Source organism: Rattus rattus, chromosome 18, assembly GCF_011064425.1.
Source record: "Rattus rattus isolate New Zealand chromosome 18, Rrattus_CSIRO_v1, whole genome shotgun sequence".
NCBI lineage: Eukaryota > Metazoa > Chordata > Mammalia > Rodentia > Muridae > Rattus > Rattus rattus.
The window spans coordinates 12,082,393-12,102,342 of NC_046171.1; positions in this window are offsets into that span (position 1 = coordinate 12,082,393).

Here is a 19,950-nt window from a genome sequence, read left to right on the forward strand (position 1 = left end):
CCGCGGGGCGAGGGAAACCATCGCGGAAAGGAAGAAACCGTCAGAATGACAGAATGGACGGAATATTTGCTAACGATTCATCCAACAGAGGGTTAATAGCTGAGATAAATAAATAAATAAATAAATAAATAAATAAATAAATAAATAAATAAATAAATAAAAACAAAAAGGAAACAAGCGGTGAACAGGTAAATTAATTGATCAGTCAGTTCTTGCAAGAACTATAGCGGTCCAATAAGTATTTTTAAAGTATTCGAAATCCTTAGCCTTCAGGGAGACAGACTCAAAACTACATGACATTTCTCCCCCTTGTCAGAATGGCTGTTATCAAGAACAGAAACAGATGCTGGTCAGGGGTGTAGGGAGGCAGAGAAACACTTGTACATTGCTAGTGGGAGGGGAAATTGGTACAAGTGCTGTGGAAACCCACAAGTTAAAAATAGGACCACATCCTCTAATCGAACACTATCACTCTTGGGTTTTACACTCAGGAGAAATCAAAGCCAGCAAATTACAGATACCTGAGCATCCGTGATTACTGCAACACTGCTCACAACTGCCAAGGCGCAGAGCCAGCCTCGATGCCCATCAACAGACAGACAGACAAAAGCGTGGGTAGGCTGGACATGACAACATACACCTTTAATGCCAGCATCTGAGAAGCAGGTGAATCTCTGTGAGTTCCATACCATTTAAGGCTACATAGTGGGACCCTATCTAAAACCACTAAAAGTGAGAGAGAAATTCCAAAACCATGGTGACCTAGGCAATAGGCTTTCCCAGTGGTTGTGTGTACAATACAATTTTATTTGGCGACAAAACTGTATGATATGTGCAGGAAAATAAGCCAGAGATTGTGCGGGGAGCAAAATAGGGCTCAGTTAAGCAAATGCCGTGTGTTTTCTCTCGGGTGCCATATGTTGATTGTAAAATGTATACGTATAGAAAACATGAAAACAGAATGTGGTATCACACACTTATAAACCTTGGGAAGGGGGGGCTGAGGGTCTGGAGTTCAAGGGCAGTCAAGGTGACATGGGGAGTTTGAGGCCAGGCTAGATCGTATGAGATTCTGACAAAAGGAAGGCAGGAAAGAAGGAAGGAGTGAGGGAAGGAGGAGTTGAACGTAGACCCAGGAGAGATGGGTTTATAAGGAAGTAGAGAAAGAGAACAATAGGAGGAAGAGAAAAAGACAAGCATCACACGTTCTCATATTCAGAACCAAGATTTTCTTCTTTCTTCTCTTTTCTTTTCTTTCTTTTGTTTTTTGAGAAAGGGACAAGGGTGGGTGATGGGGAGTGACTATAGAAGATATGCATTGATATGCATGCTTGGCAATGTCAGAAAATCCCATTTGCAGTTGCTAAAACCAGCTACTACTCGTACAGAGCACCGCAGCTCAATTCCCAGCACCCAGGTTGGGTGGCTCACTGCCACCTGTGACTACTCAAGCTCTTGGAGGATCTGCTGCCTCTGGCCTCAACAGGCACTGGTATGTATGTGCACAGGGTCTCTGTCTCTCTGTCTCTCTGTCTCTCTCTGTCTCTCTCTGTCTCTCTCTGTCTCTCTGTCTCTCTCTGTCTCTCTGTCTCTCTGTCTCTGTCTCTCTCTCTGTCTCTCTGTCTCTGTCTCTCTCTGTCTCTGTCTCTCTGTCTCTCTGTCTCTCTCTCTCTCTGTCTCTCTCTGTCTCTGTCTCTGTCTCTCTGTCTCTCTGTCTCTCTGTCTCTCTCTCTCTCTCTCTCTCTCACACACACACACACACACACACACAATCAATAAGATAAAGATTTTAAAAGAACCCTATTATGCTTTATACTAAAAATAAATACTCAATGTAGTGTTTATTATTATGACAAGGCCCTGTATCAATCACCATTGGAGCCCCTTCAATCAGCTACAATGGCTTTTCCTCTGCGCTGTGTTTTTGTTTTGATTATCTTGTTTTCCCATGCATTGGTGTTCCTAGGGTCTTATCAGCTGTCCCTCTAATCACCTAATCTCTGCCCGTTATTATCTCGACCCCTTTTCAATGTGTGGCTCGCAGGATTGTCACGGAGCCTGTGCTCCTACCCTGAGGATTGCTGTGTGGCTGCCATGCTGGAATCGCCCATCGCCACCGCCGGGGGAATTCCCTTGCCTCCTTCCTGTGATGTTTGTCTGCTTCCTGGACTCCACATCTTCTCATGGTGTGCTCTCCCCCCTTCCTTCTCCTTCACGGCATACGTGCTGTGGGAGCTTCCTGAGAGTCCGGATGTGCAAGACCCTGACCTTCAAAGTCTTGCCCGTCTGAGGGTAGCTAATGCTCGATTACAAGTCCAGTTTCAGGTGAGAAGCCATCCTGCCTCAGAAGAGGGTGGCCGTTATCTTCCAGAACGGCCCACGGTCTTGGAGCCTCCAGAACTGCTGTTGAGACCTGAGCCATTCTGAGCCCTGACTCTGTGCAGAACCCTGCAGAATTTCTTTCTCTCAGCATTAGGAAAAGTCACTGTGAGATGACAATCGTCTTGGCCCCTCGGTGTCCCTTTCATACTGAAAACTCAAGTCCTTTGGCGCTGGGGTGTTTTCCTCAATTGTCTCATTTCCTTTGTTGGGCTTCTAAAATTCCTGTTATTCTGACGTTGCGATGAATTTCACATCTGTTCATTCCCACTTCTGTCCCTGCCCTTTCGCTTGACTTTCTGGGAAATGTCTTCACTCTGCCCTCTTGACAGGACATTAAGTATTTGATTTCCTAAGAACTTCTGCTGTAGACTTTGCTTCTGACAGCCACTCATCTCACTTTTAGCCATCTGATATATTAGAGAGTGAAATTTTTAATATTGCAAAATCAATTACACATCATTACTTCATAGCACTACAGAGGCAACTCCTTGATAACCCTGAGTGCTAGAGTTTGGTGTGGACTGTCTCTCGAAGGTCCGTGTGTCAAAGGATTAGTCCCCCAACTCACAGTACTTATCAAGGCGGTATACACTAGGGGCGGGGCTTAGCGAGTGAGCTTAGGTCCCTGGGGAATGTAGTAAATGTTCTGATTGTCACTTGCCTGTGCACGGACTCCCATTCCTACATGCTGCTGACAAGGTACAGTGCCATTACAAGCCCACAGCACAAGAGCCCCACACTCCCCTCATTTGCCAAGCCTTTCCTTTTGAGAATTTGATTGTCTCACCTACTTTTTTGTTGGACCAATGGAAATCTGAGGAACATGCTGGACTAACGCTTGCAAATGAATTTCTTCAGGGTTTCGTAGTGTTCTCCTCTTGCTTCATTTAACAATGAGTGCAGCCCACACTGTTTATCTGGGGGTCATTTTTTCAGGCCTGCCCATTTACAAATAGAACCTTATTCTCAGAAAGTTGTAATGTCATCTGGGAAAATACCCTTTAAAAAAAAAAACAAACCAACAGAACTTGCTAGAATCACGAGAGATTATTAAGAAAGCCCCCTAGTAGACTAGCTTTCAGTGGGTTGATAGTCTCAAAAGCGCCATTTAGGAATCACCTACCTGTACATTCTTAAGTATATGACTGGATACCTTTTGGTTCGTGTATATTCCTGAAATTGCTATCATAGTCCAAATATCAGATTCTCCCATGCTCCTTAGTAAATTTTACTCTCTGGGCATCCTCAGCCATGCCTAGACTTCTTCTGTCCTTCCTCTTGTTACTATGAACTCAGTTGCCCTTCCTGGACTCAAATGGGACCAGGTAGAATAATCTCATTTTCCATGTCCCTCTTAGGGGTGGCTCTGCAGCCCACCCTTGACTATCCAGGTGACACGTCACGGTCTTCTTCTATTTCCTTTTTCTTCTACATGTTGCCCTGTCTTCCTCCACACGGCTTTGGGGATCACAGCCTTCCGCAATCTAGTCTTCAGCCTGAGCCTGGTTTCAGAGCAATGTCTCCCTCCGTACACACACTGCAGAGACCGATGCGAGCCGTTCTATCGTTGGTTGTGCAGTGCTGTAGAATCGGACCCAGACCCTCAGGCACACCGAGCCAGCACTGGGTCATTGAACCACACATCCCAAGGCCCTTGACACCGTTTTATACGTGCCATTTCATACGGCTTTTATGTCATTTTATAGAAGACGGAAATGGTGTAAAGTTATAGAAGACCTATTTCCTGTCTTTAAAAACCAAACCGAAGAAAGTTTCAGCAATGAATCTCCAAGCAGGAACGGTGAGTTTGAAGAGCTTATCCCTGAGCCTAGAGCGCACCTACCCATGCCCCTAAGCCTTTGCATGAGTGGAATACTTATTTAGAACTGGCAGGACGAGTTGGAATGCCCTCCACTCCATTCAGGATCTTGATTTCCTGAAATGTTAGCCATTTAAGAGCTAAGAAAAGAATTCGCCGACCTTCCTTCCTCTTGCTCCAGTTGGCAGACAAAAACAGTCCTGGGTAGATAAAAGGTCACTAAAGACGACTGATCTCTGGCATTTAGTCCTGAGCTTCCCAGAGCAGGTGAAAGGAGGGCCCTCAGCGACGGTCCTAGGCTGTCGGGCTATGGCCCACCCTGGCAGGGGTCCAAGTACTCCAAGGCAAGAGAGTCCAATAGACTAGGTGGGCTCAGGAGGCACCTTGCCCAGCTCCCTCTAGAATTTATTCCTCTTAAGAGAGCCATGAAGCAGGAAAACAGGAAATGTTTCTCAACTACAAAGGACGGAAGAGAAGGAGCAGAGACTGTTCAACCTCAAAGTCTTCCTTAGCCCTAACACTACCCCCATCTCAGGGTCCCCAGGCCACCATTCTGCCCCTCTGAGGGACCATGGTTTGAAACCTTTAGGCTAGGCAGGAGTCAGGTCAGGAAGCGGAGGTCCATAAGTCCTAGCCCTGCCCATTCCCACCGATTGTTCCTCTCTGCGCTGTCTTGTGTGACCCGTGGCCGAGTTTACAATTGTTTTCCAAGGGTCGGCTTGACCATGAGAACCTAGAAGAGGAAGACAAGTGGAAAGGCCCTAATACCAGGTATCCAGGGACCCAGCAGCCATTCTTCATGAACCAGAGGACCTGCTTGGCACTCGGCAGCTGGAAAGGGAGAATACAGAGGCTGTCCACTAGGCCCGGTTCAGCATTTGTTGAAACGTTAGTCAGGCACTGTTCCCGCCTCATGCTTTGTGTAGACCTTGAATAGCACGAGCAGGTAGATGGTGCACTGGCTGGTTTCCTGTGTCAACTTGACACAAGCCAAAGCTATCACAGAGAAAGGAGCCTCCCTCGAGGAAATGCCTCCATGAGACCCAGCTGTAAGGCATTTTCTCAGTTAGTGATCAGTGCGGGAGGGTCCACTGTGGGTGGTACCATCCCTGGGCTGGTGGTCTTGGGTTCTATAAGAAAGCAAGCTGAGCAAGCCAGGGGGAGCAAGCCAGTAAGAAACATCCCTCCATGGCCTCTGCATCAGCTCCTGTCTCCAGGTTCTTGCCCTGTGTGAGTTCCAGTCCTGACTTCCTTTGGTGATGAACAGCCATGTGGAAGTGTGAGCTGAATAAACCCTTTCCTCCCCAACTTGCTTCTTGGTCATGATGATTTGTGCAGGAATAGAAACCCTGACTAAGACAGAGGGGAAGGGCTGCTCACTGTATAGAACCCAGGAAAGAAGTGAGGAAGGAGAAGCCCACAGGGAAAAGATTTTACTAACAAAGATGTCCAGCCGCAATAGTTACAGGAAGCCGGATAGTGTCAGGTCCAAAGGAAACCCTTGCTCCCCCAACTCCAAAAGTCAATTCAAATATCCCGATTGGGCTCAGCAGTAGGAGAACCTTTGGCTGTTCGAGAAAAGCCAGCCCTCCTCAGGAACTTGTGAAGCTGATTCCCTTCTACCAAAAGGAGTTATTTTCCTTACACCAGAAGGGACATGCGGCTTCCTGTAGTACCTATCAGCCTATCAAAGCCCGTGCTGCTACATGAGTACTTGTTACATATTTCACAATAGTAGCTAGTACCGGAGCCGTTCTCACCTCCTCCCCTGAAACTCCCTCCAGCTCACAGGCTTCCCCATTTCTCCAGATACTCTGTCCTTACAACCCTGCTATTCTTGATATATTCTCCCTACGCCTCTGTCCCCAAGTCCTTTACTGTTTCTCTATTCTCCTCCCCGCCCCCACTATTCTCCTCTCTTGCAGACAGCCCTGCTGGCCATGTCCAGACTACTTCTCTCCTTCACTGCATTCCTACAGGACACCTACCATACATTGCATTCCCGTGGGTAGATATGTAGTGGGTTTGGCCTAATGCTGCTTATATTACGGTAATTTGGGTCTCCGAAATTGTTTGCATGAGAATCCTCGCGTCCCCACGTAAAACACTGAGGGACCCTGCCCCCAGTTGGTTCTGATTGGTAAATAAAGTTGCCGGCAGCCAATGGCTGGGCAGGGCAGACAGAGGAAGGACTTTTAGGAGTTCCCCTGAGAGGAACAGAGAAGAAGGAGGAGAAGAGAGAGATCCACTATGCCGGGAGAGCTGGAGGGGAGGAGATGCCTCACCTGAGAAGGTGCAGACAGAAATCTTAGCCGCCATGTAGGAGCCGGGGGAGTGTGGGCCCTGACTGCTGGACAGGATCCGGGGCAGCAAAGATGGAATATAGATTTTAGAAAGTAATAACTTGGGAATGTCAGAGGGAGGAGGATTGGCCACATAGAGATTTGGAAGCGGTCCAGCCATTGAGCTGTTTTAGGTATATCAAAACATAAAGGCTGTGTATTTGTTTCATTTGGGAGTCCAGAACATTCCGGCAGGTAGCGAGCGAGCAAGGAACGTGCCGCTGCCGAAATCAATTTGAATATTTAATTAGGTACAACTACATACTTAGGTTGATTTGACGACTCGAGATCGATTTGAATATTTAATTGGGTACAACCTACATACGTAACGGTAGTGTCGGAGTCAATCCTCGGTTGTTTGTTCCCGCACACTGTCACTATACTGACTTTCACTTTGATTTTAATAACCATGCAAACAAATCCTCGCCCTCTTCCAAAGGAACGGAATTACTCCTGACTAAATTTTTGTGTTTGTTTGATTGTTGTTTTGTTGGTGGTTTTTCGTTGTTGCCGGTTTATTTGTTTGGTTTGGTTTTTTGGTTTTGCTTTTCAAGGCAGAGTTTTTCTGTGTAGCCCTGGCTATCCTGGAATGCGCTCTGTAATTTAGGCTGGCCTCTAACTCAGAGATCCACCTGCCTCTGCCTCCCAAGTGCTGGAATTAAATGTGTGTGGCACCACTGAAGGCTAGGGTTTTGCTGTTGTTTTGGGTTTGTGTGTTTTTTGTTTTTTTGTTTTTGTTTTGTTTTTGTTTTTGTTTTTGTTTTGGGGGGGGTTGCTGTCCTTTTGTTTGCTTGTTTGATTGTTTTATCCAAATGAATCTTTAAAACACAAGTTGTCCGGGGTTGGGGATTTAGCTCAGTGGTAGAGTGCTTGCCTAGCAAGCGCAAGGCCCTGGCCTCAGCTCCAGAAAAACAAAAAACAAAAAAAACCAAGTTGTCATGTTTTGTGAAAAATTCCCATTAGCAATTTTAAGATCCTGCAACTGATCTCCATGAAGAGAATTTTACACTGTTAATCATGCCTCACACCTGGAAGCATAATAGTTATTTATTTATTTGGGATCTTTTCTTTGCCGAACTACAAACTTGAAGAGAATCAGCAGATTCACTCTGTGATATCTTCATGTCTGTAAGCACAGCACATACATTTATCTGAGATCTCTTCTTTGTGTGTGTATTGTGTGAACCTGTAGTCTTGTAGATACTAAATGTGCACTCTACCACTGAGCTGTGCACATTTATTAATTCATTCCTGGCTACCTTCCAGGTCTCGTTGCTATCACTGTTTTATTTCTAACAATAGTTTTCACTGGTATATAGGAACACGGTTGAGTTTTCACACTGATCGCATAGCCAACGTCCTGAACCAAACCATTTTAGTTCCTATAATTCTCTGAAGAAAGCCCTTTGTTTTCTCTCTAAAGACAGTAAAGTAAGTTCAACCACAGACTGCAGCATGCGATTCCCTTTCTGAAAAAATCCATATTTTCCCTCTCATATCTGACTGTATTGGGGCTTTTAATGTCGTGCTGACTACAGGACTACACATGTTCTTCACTCCAGAGAAGAGACTTGCGGTTTTTCCAACGTAATCTTCCCAAAGATTTTTAAGAAAAGTATGGAAAAGGACAAAGAGTTTTGAAGAAAGTGAAGGGGTAGGGTGTCTCAGTTAATGTTCCATTGCTGTGAATAGACACCATGACCCAGCCAACTCATAAAGGACAACATTTCATTGGGGCCGGCTTACAGGTTCATAGGTTCAGTCCGTTATCATCAAGGCGGGAGCATGGCAGCATCCAGGCAGGCAGGCACGGTGCTGGAGGAGGAGTTGAGAGGTCTACATCTTGATCAACAAGCGGCAGGCAGAGAGAGCAAGCCATCAGACCTGGCTTGAACATTTGCAACCTCAAAGCCCACCCCCCCAGTGACAGACTTCCTCCAACAAGTCCACACCCACTCCAACAAGGCCACACCCCCCAATCCCTCTCAAATAGTGCCACTCACTAATGATCACACATTCAAATCTATGAGCCTAGGAGGGCCACTCTTATTCAAACCACCACAGAGGGTAATCGAATGTGTGTGACATGAAACTAGAAAAGGGACTACGGAGGGCAGAAGGGCACAATCCGAGGCAGACAGGGGTGGAGAGGAATGGTCCACAGAAATAAAGTATGGGGGAAGATGGCTCAGGCTGGTGGAGATGCTCTAATGTTTTATTCCTTGGACTTGCATGGTGCAAGGAGAGAACCAACTCCTGAAATTTCTCTTTTGACTTCCACACACACACACTGTGGCAAACCTGAGGAGGCCGCCCGTGTGGTTGTATGCAAACACACACACACACACACACACACACACACACACACACACAGTGTAAATAAATAAATGTAATGAAAATTGTTTGAAAACCGTGTATCAAAACCCGTTACTTTGTATACTAATTCTAAAACAGAAAAGGAGCCTGGAGAGAGGGGTCAGTACTTAAGAGCCCTTATTACAGATCTTGTAGGTCCAGGTTAGTATCTACAAGAGTATGGGTTCACACAATGCACACACACACACACACACACACACACACACACACACACACACACACAAAGAAGCTGGCCCACACAGCTGCTGCTTCATTCCAGCTCTAGGAGATCTAACATCCTCTACTGGTACCTGCATACACGTGATGCTTACACCAGGCACAGGCATAAACATATAGATTTAAAAAAAAAAAACTCATAAACGAGGAAAGGAAATCACCTTTTATTATTTTAAGAGAACGCCTTTGGATTTCTACTTTGCGAAGTGTTTACCTTGAATCGGTGTTAAATTTTTTTTTTTAAATGACTTTCATGTAAGGACGTGCCCCTGTGGTGTTCTTTAATTTATTAATAAAAATGGTATCGATTAATTACATGATGTTAACCCATTCCTGGTATAAACCCTAAGTGGTCAGGATTTATATTAGCTTTATTATTGTTAGATACAGTTTGTCAATGTCTAATACATATCTCTACATTCGTAAGTAAAATTAGCCTCTAATTAACATGTCTATACTATATTCAAGTATCAATACAGACTTTTAAGTAAGAATTAGGGTCATTCAAATTGGAAAGGAATTTAAAGAACACCCATCTAGCTGTAATGGCTGCAGCTGGGACAATGAGGAGGCCGGAGAGCTGGACGCCAGCCAGCCTAGGCTAACAGCAACCCTGCCTTGAAAATCTGAATAAAGGGCACCCAGTGGAACGTCATCATCTCACGGAGGAAACTAAGACTCCTAGAACAAAACACAACCTTTTCAGGGCGTAGAGAATACAAAATGATTTGAGACCAAAATACTTGACAAAATTCTCGTAAGTCTCAAAATGATCCCACCCACTATCTCGTGTTGTCCCCAGTCGAAGGCCTGAAACAAGGGACTACTTCATGGTCCCCACCGTGTAGACTGAGGTCCAGAGCCCTTACATCATGAATTATGTGACTTGAGCAAAGCCACGACCAGAAGCCAGGTGTCTGACTCCTACATCAGACCTCTCTCCAAACCCGTTTTGTCCTGTGCCCAGGACAGACCCAGTAGAGACTTGAAATAGAGGGTCTCCCTGAGCCGTGCACTCCCAAATCACTATTTTACACACACGAGCCCAGCAACATTTTCACAAGCATGTTTAACAGAAGCCCCATCTATGGTCATCTCCAATGGGTAGGCAGGGCGTCTACAAGTCTTTAGTGGCCAGGACACCCTTGAGGCCAGAAAGAGATTCGGGGTCCCTAACTGTCACCTTAGTTAACAGGCTCCCTAAGGGCCTGTCTTCAATGTTCTCTCAGGACATCCCTCCATCCCCCTCCACTGGCTCTTGCCGCCCCTCCCCCACCGCTCAGCAAGCGGCTTCCTGCACCAGCACCCTGTTTTGTTAGTGATATCTGTGTCTGCTTCTAACAGCTGGCCCCAGCCTGGCATCCCCTAGCTCTGAGGATTATCCAATTATCCCATTAGCCCAGCATGTCCTTCCTTCCTCTGAGCTTTTAGCTCCCCCGCCTTCCTCTCCCTTTCCCGGGGCTCCTCGCAGCCTCCTTACTATTTCCTTAGCCAGTCCTGAAGCCGAGTCAACCTCCCCCCACCACCACCCCAGCTATAAGGGACGCACATGCCCTTCAGTCTGCTTCCTCGTGCAAGAGCCAGAGTCACATGACCGGTTAGTGGCAGCAGAGAACTAACACCTAGAGCTCTGACTGCGCTTTCTGCTTTCTCACCACACGCGTGATGTGTCCCATCAAGCGCATGCGTGACATATCCCAAGCACATGCGTGATGTGTCCCATCAAGCGCATGTGTGACATGTCCCAAGCGCATGCGTGATGTGTCCCATCAAGCGCATGTGTGACATGTCCCAAGCGCATGCGTAATGTGTCCCATCAAGCTCTCTACGGGTTTGCCCCCTCGGATGCAGGAGTCTGAGACTCTGGAGTTTAGATAAGAATGCATGGTCTAGGTAGGAATATTGGCCAGGAGCTAAGTTGAAATTCAGTGGGGGAGGCCATGCTTCCAGCAGGAAAGAGACTTCCGTTACAAGTGGGAGGCCTGAGCGCAAAGGGAGACCTGAGGCTAAGAGGATTTCGGCAGAGAATTTTAAGTCCTTTCTCGCCCCATCCCGACCCGATTTCACTCATGGTTTTAGAGGGCTCAATTCATGTACAATTGGGCAGAACCGATCGGCAGTGGGAACACGTGGCAGAGACTGTTCTCCATTTATGGGGGACAGGAAGCAGAGGATGATGGGGAATGGGGAACAAAGTGTGTCCTGTGACTTTCTCTAATGTGTCCTCAGATACACGAGAAGAGGGCATCGGATCCCTTTATAGATGGTTGTGAGCCACCATGTGGTTGCTGGGAATTGAACTCAGGACCTCTGGAAGAGTAGTCGGGTGCTCTTAACCATTGAGCCATCTCTCCAGCCCCTCTAATGTGTCCTCTTAAAGTTTCCCGAATCGCTTCCCCACTGGAGTCCAAGCATTCCGACACACAGATGACGTTTTTTATTCAACCTGTAGAAAATGGAAATACATCAAAGGTTGACTGCATCCTTACCAGCAAGCAAGAGTTATTGCTTATCTCAGGGTTACTATTGCTGTGAGAAAACAGCAGGACCCAAAGCAAACCTAGACGAAATAGGATTAATTCTTACCTTTCCAGGTCACAGGTCATCCCTGAGGGAAGTTAGAGCAGGAACTCAAACAAGGCAGGAACCGGGAGGCAGGAACTGATTCAGAGACCACAGTACCAGGCTACTTAATTGCTTGTTCCCCGTGGCTTGTTCTACCCGCTTCTTTACAGAACCCAGAACCACCAGCCCAGAGCTGGGCTCTCCCACCGTAATCTGGGTCCTCATGTATCAATCAACAATCAATAAAACGCACAACAGGTTTGCCTACAGTCCAGTCTGGTGGGGACATTTTTTTTTCCAGTTGAGGTTCCCTCTTCCAAAATGACTCTACCTTGTGTCAAGTGTCATAAAACCAGCCATCCCACAGCCGAAGCTTTAGGAAGATTCATCCGCTTGAATGCAATAGACAGAGATGAAATCTAAGCACAAAAAGATCAGTTGGAGTCTCGTGAGTGACTCACCTCTGAGCTGAGCGACTGCCATCTTAAGGAATTCAGCTGTGCCCTTTTATAAAGAAATTGCCCCAGCTGGGCTTGTTGACTGTTTTCACTCACCCCATCATGGAAGGATGGGAGGGGTTGTGAGACCTTCAACTGAGCATCTAGCTGTTCCCTACCACCTACTGAATGCAACCCTGCCTTCGTTGCATGTGACCGGAAGGAAGGATGTTACTATATAGGCCAGAAAAGACTAGTAGACTCCGTATATATAGCTATGGGGAAGGCCTTATCCCTGCTGGGTACAGTCTTTTCACAAGCTGCCTGTTGGGCGCAGGTGCACACAATACTCCTGTACGTAATCTCTCGCTTAAGCTCTGTAAGGAAGCCTGATAAACTCCTGGTTTTGGTAGGATCACTTTGGTTCGTCCCTGGGACCTTAAGAAGAGAGATAGACACCGTTTATATCTCACACATGTGCAGAGGTGGCAGGGACTCAACTAGGACCCAACTATTCCTTTGGAGGATTAGTCTACCCCAGGCTCGGGTAAAGGGAACGGATCCTGAAGGTTTTTCAGAAGAATTAGCAGATGCGATAGATTGGATTTGGTGTGACAAGGAAAGAGCTCTTATTAGTGGCACTGGGGGGAAGTGGCAGCAGGGTGGCAGCAGGACAGAGGGGCAATGAGAAGCCTCTGCCAGTCACTGGGTGAGAACAGCCCGATCTGTATAAAGATGGCGAAGCTGGGGTTGGGGATTTAGCTCAGTGGTAGAGCGCTTGCCTAGCAAGTGCAAGGCCCTGGGTTCGGTCCCCAGCTCTGAAAAAAAAAAACAAAACAAAAAAAAACCAAACAAACAAACAAACAAAAAAAACATGGCGAAGCTAAACCAGCAAGACGACTCAGTTGTGAGGGCATTTCTGCCAAAGCCAAGCTTCAGACTACCTGGCTTCAATCCCCGGGGCCCATGTGGTCTAGAGGTAGAACTGACTTTTGCAACCTGCCCTCTAATCCCAGCCCTGCAACACACATTCTCTACACACGGTAAATAAATAAATGCAGCGGAAACATTTAAAGGCGGCAATCTGTTCAGCCCTAGGTGGAATGGGATCACCTCTAGTTCTTACTGATTGATTGACCCAGCCAAACCTTATCTGTTCCCCACCCCCAAACGGCAAACCTACATCTCTTGGAGTGTCGCCGAGGGGTTGGAATTCAGGCCTTGGTGCTCGGGGTTTCTGGGGTTCCTTTCTGTCGACACCAGATAATCTTCTCTTTTTTTAACCTGTAAACTAACGCTTAGTACTTCGTCATTCCTTCACCGGCTGTTGTTGCTCTCCCAGGTCTTCTCCAACACCCCTTCCTCCAAACACTTTTGGTCCCCAGACCTTTCTGCCTTGGGCGCTCTCCAATCCACTTTGCCTGGGAGCGTCTCATTGGCTGGGGGAAGGTAGTCTGAAGCTGCAGATCACTCTTTCCCAGGTCGGCTTCCTGGAGCTATCCAGTGCTGAAATGGACTACGGAAACAAGGCTGCCCGGTGAACGTGGCCCCGCCCACTTCCTCCAGGGCTACCTTTTCAGTCTTGTGTGGGGATCCTTGGATCCTTACTCAGTTTTACCTGTCCAGTCTGCTGAGGTCATTCTGGATCCCGGTTTCAGTCCAGATGTTTGCTGCAATAGTCCTCCCTGTTCCGCACGTACGGCCGTCTGTTTTCTAGACTTTTGTTAACAGATGGATTGAAAGCGGGAAATGATCCATCACGAGGGCCCCTTGCCTCAGTCCTCTGCCCATCTGGACACCTACCAGCTAAGTCCTAGAGAGGGTTGGTTAGGACCTGAGCCACAGCCCATGCCTCTGTCCCACCTCTAACCACTAGAGATCCTTGCTGGTAAACACAGAGCCTTCTGTGAGCAAAACCCTTCAGCTATGACTGGGACTCACGCTCCTCGTATTTCTGCTAGTGCCTGAGTGATGGCAGTGAGAGGACTGTAGAAACCATGCCAGCGGCTCTGCCCCCTGTGACGCCGAGGACATCGAAGCTGTCAATCAATCGATTGGTGGTAATGATAATAATTTTGAAAGCTGATGTCATGCATGCCACTTATCCTTATACTGTTTTGTCTGAGAGGAGGTGTGGCAGCTTCAAGAGTCAAGGAGTCCATGTGAGTCTCCTCTTCTGACTCTCCATGGAGACCCCATCAGAGCCCAGTGGGAGTTGGAATTGAGAAAGTGAGATTATCTGGCATCTCCAAGTGGGACAGAAGGCGTGAGCCAGATGAAGGTAACCTGGGGGTAGGGGGAGGTAACTGCAGGATGCTCGCTCTGGTCTCTCTAGTTGTCCTAAACATCGGGACGGCAAGCACGGGTTCTGTGCTTCAAGTTTTTGAAGAGAAAACTCAGTCATTCCCGCAAAGTCTCACCTGCCTCTAGCAACTGCAAAATCCCTGATGTTAAACTAGGTTCCATCCACTCACCCCCAACTCCAACCCAACCCAACTACTACGTGTGGGTGGTTTGAAGGGAGCAGAAAAGAGACATCAGAGCCGTGACAAGCTCCTGACAACATTTTAACTTGAAAATTGCCTCTAAATGGGTGGCATAATTCTGCGTAGGCAGATGGAAGTCAGGCAGAGTTACTCACAGTCCCCTGGGGCGTCTATCTTTACCACACTTGGAGAGTCGTGGCCCTTGAGCTGACCGCCACCAGCCACGGCTAACTCGACCTGGTTTGCTCTGGGAAACCCAGGAAGCATGACCGTCTTCCTCCTCTGAACGCACCAAATGGACCTCTCTCTTCGGGCCCTCATAACCCACGACCGGTTTATTCTCTTAGGTTGATTGTTGTCTCCCTCCGCATGCCTCCAGCCCCGAGCTCAGTGTGGACCAGCAAAGATTCCTCGGTGATTAGAGGAGGGACAGAGACACGGTCAAAGGCTCTCTGACAGGCTCGAACATGTTGACCCTGGTGCGGGCAGACTTTGCTCTTCTCCCTTCCCTCTACCCTGCTAAACCATCAGATCACAGCCCTAAAGCTATCCCCCAAGGTCTGTTCCCTTATTTGGCCACTGACTCATTCCTGACACTAAAAACACGGAGGTCCAGAAATTAAAATGTATTATTTGGCGACCCTGGTTAACTCGTCCCATCAGGACTTACCAGTGCAGCCTAGCACCAACTTCTCCTTTTTCTCCTTAAAAACCATCCCTGCCGACATACCTGCTGGTCCCTTTGTCCCATCCAGAGGCGGCCCTCAACACTTGCTTTCTCCTCCGGAGTAATAAATCTCTTCCACGCTGAGAACGTGGTGTCTGGGTGTGTTCTGTGTGAACCCTGAGGCGCCCTACACAGGAGCACTGACCCAGGTCCTGAGCAGGTCTCTCTAGGACTTTGCTGGTAGCAAATGTGGCTCTTTGTGATGATTTTCCCTCTAGTAGAGAGACCGCTGTGTGTCTTTATTCATACTCCGTGCCTGGGAGGCAGAGGAGACTGAGCTACGCTTTATCCCTGAGAAAGGAGGTGGGAGATAAAGAGGGCCGGAGAGATGGTTCAGCTTGGTGCTCCTAGAGAGGACCCAGGTATGGTTGCTGGGCTCACAACCGTCTATAACTCCAGCACCAACAACTCTGACCCTCGTCCTCACAGGTACCAGGTAACTTGGACTATGTATTCTCTCTAGCTCCTCTTTACGGGACATGATTCCTGGTTTTGAGGCCCGATGAGCTAGTGGCCCTAACCCTGACAGTTACTGCTAATACAGCTACCGTGGGGGGGGGCGGGAGGGGGGGATGATACCTGAGGATGCAGGAGGGACCGGTACGGGCAGAAGGAAGAGCGACTTAGGGCAAGACATGGTGTCGCTTTGCCTCTCGGAACTTCCGGGTCTCCTCAGCAGTGTCCCCTCTAAAGCCGCTTCCCATCAGCAGAGGGTGGCAGCCTTGTGCAGCTCTGTGGGAGAGCCTCTGAGTACTCTAAACCATAGATGTTGGCAGGTTAATCAGAAAACAAAGTTGAAGGTCAGGCTAGAAGAGACTACTTCCTGGGTAGTCTTGACTTTCCTTTCCCACAGCCCAGGAGTCAGGGACTCATCACCGAACCATCTGCCTGGACATTTCGCTTCTGTGGACTCTCTGGGGGGTTCTATGTTCCCATCACAGTTAACTTTCGATTTTGTTCTTTGTTGCCGTTGTTAATGTCGTGTTTGGTTCTGTTTTGCTCTGGGGATCTCTCTACACTGCCCTGGCTGACCTGGGACTATCTATGTAGGCCAGGTCTTGAACTCACGGAGACCCATCTGCTTCTGCCTCCCAAGTGCTACACTACTAGGCCTGGCTTCCTATCAGAGTTTAAAAGAAGGTCAACTTCCTATTTCTGGAGAACTAATTCAGGAAGCATCAATAGGCTATTTCTCCTCCCCAAGAAGCCCTTCCTCCACGTCCTATGGTTTGCAACTCCATGGCTCCCCGAAACTCCTCAAACTCCACAGGTGCCCCTTGATGATGTCTCCCCGTAGGGAAGTAAGGCTCCTCATGCAAATGGAGAGTGCTATGAAGGTGTAGATTATCAGACCTGCCAAGGAAAAGAGCAAGGAGGGGCCCAAGAAGCGTCTCTCAGGGGGTAGAGATAAGCTGAGATCCAGCTCAAGGCAGGCCTCCCTGTGGACCTGCCGTTCTTGCACCAGAGACAGCCAGGAACCCAGTAGATGATGCGTGCTCAGAGCAGGCTTGAATGAAGCCCTTTGGAGCTGGGCTTCGCTGGTACAGCCTTTGATCCTAGCCCTCAGGGGGCAGAGATGGGTGGATCTCTAAATTCCAGCATCCAGAACTACATAGTGAGACCCTGCCTCAAAAAAGGTGTTTTGATGGGACAGAGAGCCCCTTGAACAGAACTTGCATGTTATGGGCTATAATGTACATTACCTGCTTTGCTGTGGGCATGTGCGCCTGCTGAGGTGGCCGCTTGCCCGTGCATTAAATCGTAACAGCTTCTGCTACTGCGTAAGCAAATGATCCCCTCAAATATTTTTATTCATCCATTTATCTATTTATTTTGTGTATCCCTGGCTGTCCTAGAACTCACTCTGTAGATCAGGTTGGCCTCAAACTCAGAGATCCATCTGCCTCTGCCTCCCGAGTGCTGGGATTAAAGGCATGTGCTACCACCCGGTTTAAAATCCTTTGTCTCTAAGCCCTCTCTATTCTCCAGTCTCAAAAAAATCTCTTTATCACTAAGCCTCCTTCACTTCCTGTTTTGTTTTCTTTTAAAAAAAAAATCTCTTAAGACCACTGTTTAAGTTTTCTCTTTCTCAGGATTTGTAAATTCATTGAGTGTGGTTTTGAAAAAAAAAAAAATCCGTAAAATCTGTAACAAAAAAGTTAACCAAAAACTTGTAACAAAAAGCACTGATAGTTAAAAAACCTATTCAAAGGTAATCTTAATTTGCTCCAAAATTATATATATATATATGTGTGTGTGTGTGTGTGTGTGTGTGTGTGTGTGTGTGTGTGTGTGTGTGTGTGTATGCAACTTAGGTTCAATTCTTGTTCATAAAAATAGGACTTAGAACAGCACGTCTCATGATTAAGGTTTATAAATTCCTAAGGTCCATTCAGGCAAGAACTGACTTGAAGAAGTCTGTCCAACCTCTTTGTCTTTGCTAATTTGCTAAGCCTTAGCCATTTGAATAAACTGAGTCACACAAGAGTCTGATATCCTGTAAAGGTGCATTATGAAAGGAGTGGGAAAAATAAGGCTCCCCAGTCTCTCCACAGACTATATTTTATGGTTTAAAATTTAATTTTAATGATGCTAAAGAATCTTCGATTCAGACTTTTTTAAGGCTCAGACGTAACAGGGATAAAGCTGCAGGATTCTAATCTTACCCAAGCTACTGACTTGTGAACTGTTAAAAGACAGTGAGACATGCAGGTTAATGGCAGTCACCTTATAAATGACTGAAATCTTTAATGGGCTCAGAACTACGCTTGTAGTCCTGTGTGTCTCGTCACCCTTAGTGTTCCATCCGCAACAGCGGTTCTCAACCTGTGGCCCGCAACACATTAGGGCAAACCTCGGTCTCCAAGAATACTTACCCTGCTTCGTAACAGTAGCAACATTATAGTTATGAAGTAGCAACAAAAGTAATTTTAAGGTTGGGGGTGGCCACCACAACTGAGGAACTATATTAAAGGGAAGGCTTAGAACTGCTGATTTACAGGGACGATAAACTTCTAGCCTTCCGTCTACGTTGTCAGGGTTAAGGCTGAAGCGGGTACCTAAAATCAATTAGTCTGTTTCAAATCAGGTATACTTAATAGATTAGACCATGGTCCTCAAACCCTCAGGGAGATCTGGATATGACGTTTAATGTGTTTAATGAAAAAGGCCTCGGGGGTTGGGGATTTGGCTCAGGGGTAGAGCGCTTGCCTAGGAAGCGCAAGGTCCTGGGTTCGGTCCCCAGCCCCGGAAAAAAAAAAAAAAAAAAAAGAAAAAGAAAAAGGCCTCTCCTGATAGACAAAATTCCAGCTTCTGGTAACAGCAGTTGAGGCTTTCTCCAAAACAGATAAGCAGCAATAAACTCCCCCTGGACCTCGCTACGTTGGCAGAGAACCATTTTATGCCTCGTCCCTGCCAGGGTTTGCCATAACATTGGGTTAACGGCTCTACTCTGCCTCATTAAAGCAAGCCAGTTCAAGTTCCTCCTCCACGGGAAAATCTCTCGGACCTTCTGTTCTGACGGCCAAGGACTGATGCTGTCCTGTGTTGCAGCCAGAGATTGATGACCTCTGCCCCCAGCAGAGCCATTGATGTCTCCATGGAGGATCCCAGGCTGGCTGTCCAGATAACGGGTAAGTCTCTCTATCATTCTTACTTGATGCAGAAGCCACTTGGTTTATACTTCCTAATCAAGTTTACCCTGCTGGCCACGTCTACTCTGCTTTTTCTCTCTGCTCTGTCACTGTCACGTCGGCAATTTCACCATGCCCACTTGCAAATGTCCATTTATGCACACTTTTAGTCTTACAGGTGGGGGAACGACGTGTATTTGTTTATTTGCGTTTAGTCCTCGCACTAAAGTTCTCCACTCACAGAAGAGCCTATATGGGGTACAAGTGGGCATGGGACATTGAATCCGGAAGACTCAAGGAAGCCTGGGCCTCAGCTGACTGAAAGGGTTTGCATCACAGCTGTCTCCAGAAGGTTCTTCCTAAATCCCTTATTCTGATCTCCTAACCCCAGAGCCTACCTATGTGAGGACTAGGGTACACTCTGAGTTCATATTGGCACTTCTCGGCCCCACTGTGCATAAGATGCTTAGTTGACTAACAGTGGGGGAGAACTACCAGGGGCTGTTCATTCAGGGTTCAGATCTGCTGCCGAGAAAGGTCCTAGATGGTTCTTCTCTGCTAAAAAATCCTCTGGCTGCTGGAATGGCCAAAGAGAGGACAGTGTGTGTGTGTGTGTGTGTGTGTGTGTGTGTGTGTGTGTGTGTGTACATGTCTCTGTGTAATGGGAACGCTTTTTTCGAAGGTGGACCAAGTAATCTATTTTTCCTTCCTTCCTTCCTTCCTTCCTTCCTTCCTTCCTTCCTTCCTTCCTTCCTTCCTTCTCTCTTTATTCAAGACAGGGTTTCTCTGTGTAGCCCTGGCTGTCCTGGAACTCACTCTGTAGACCAGGACTCAGAGCCTCCTGAGCGCCGGGATTAAAGGCCTGCCACACTTGAAGTAACTTGGAGTTTCTTAAACTGAAGGTGCAAACATTATTCCACGCGATTTGGCTTGGTCGAGAGAGTCCACCATCAATTAATTTATAACAG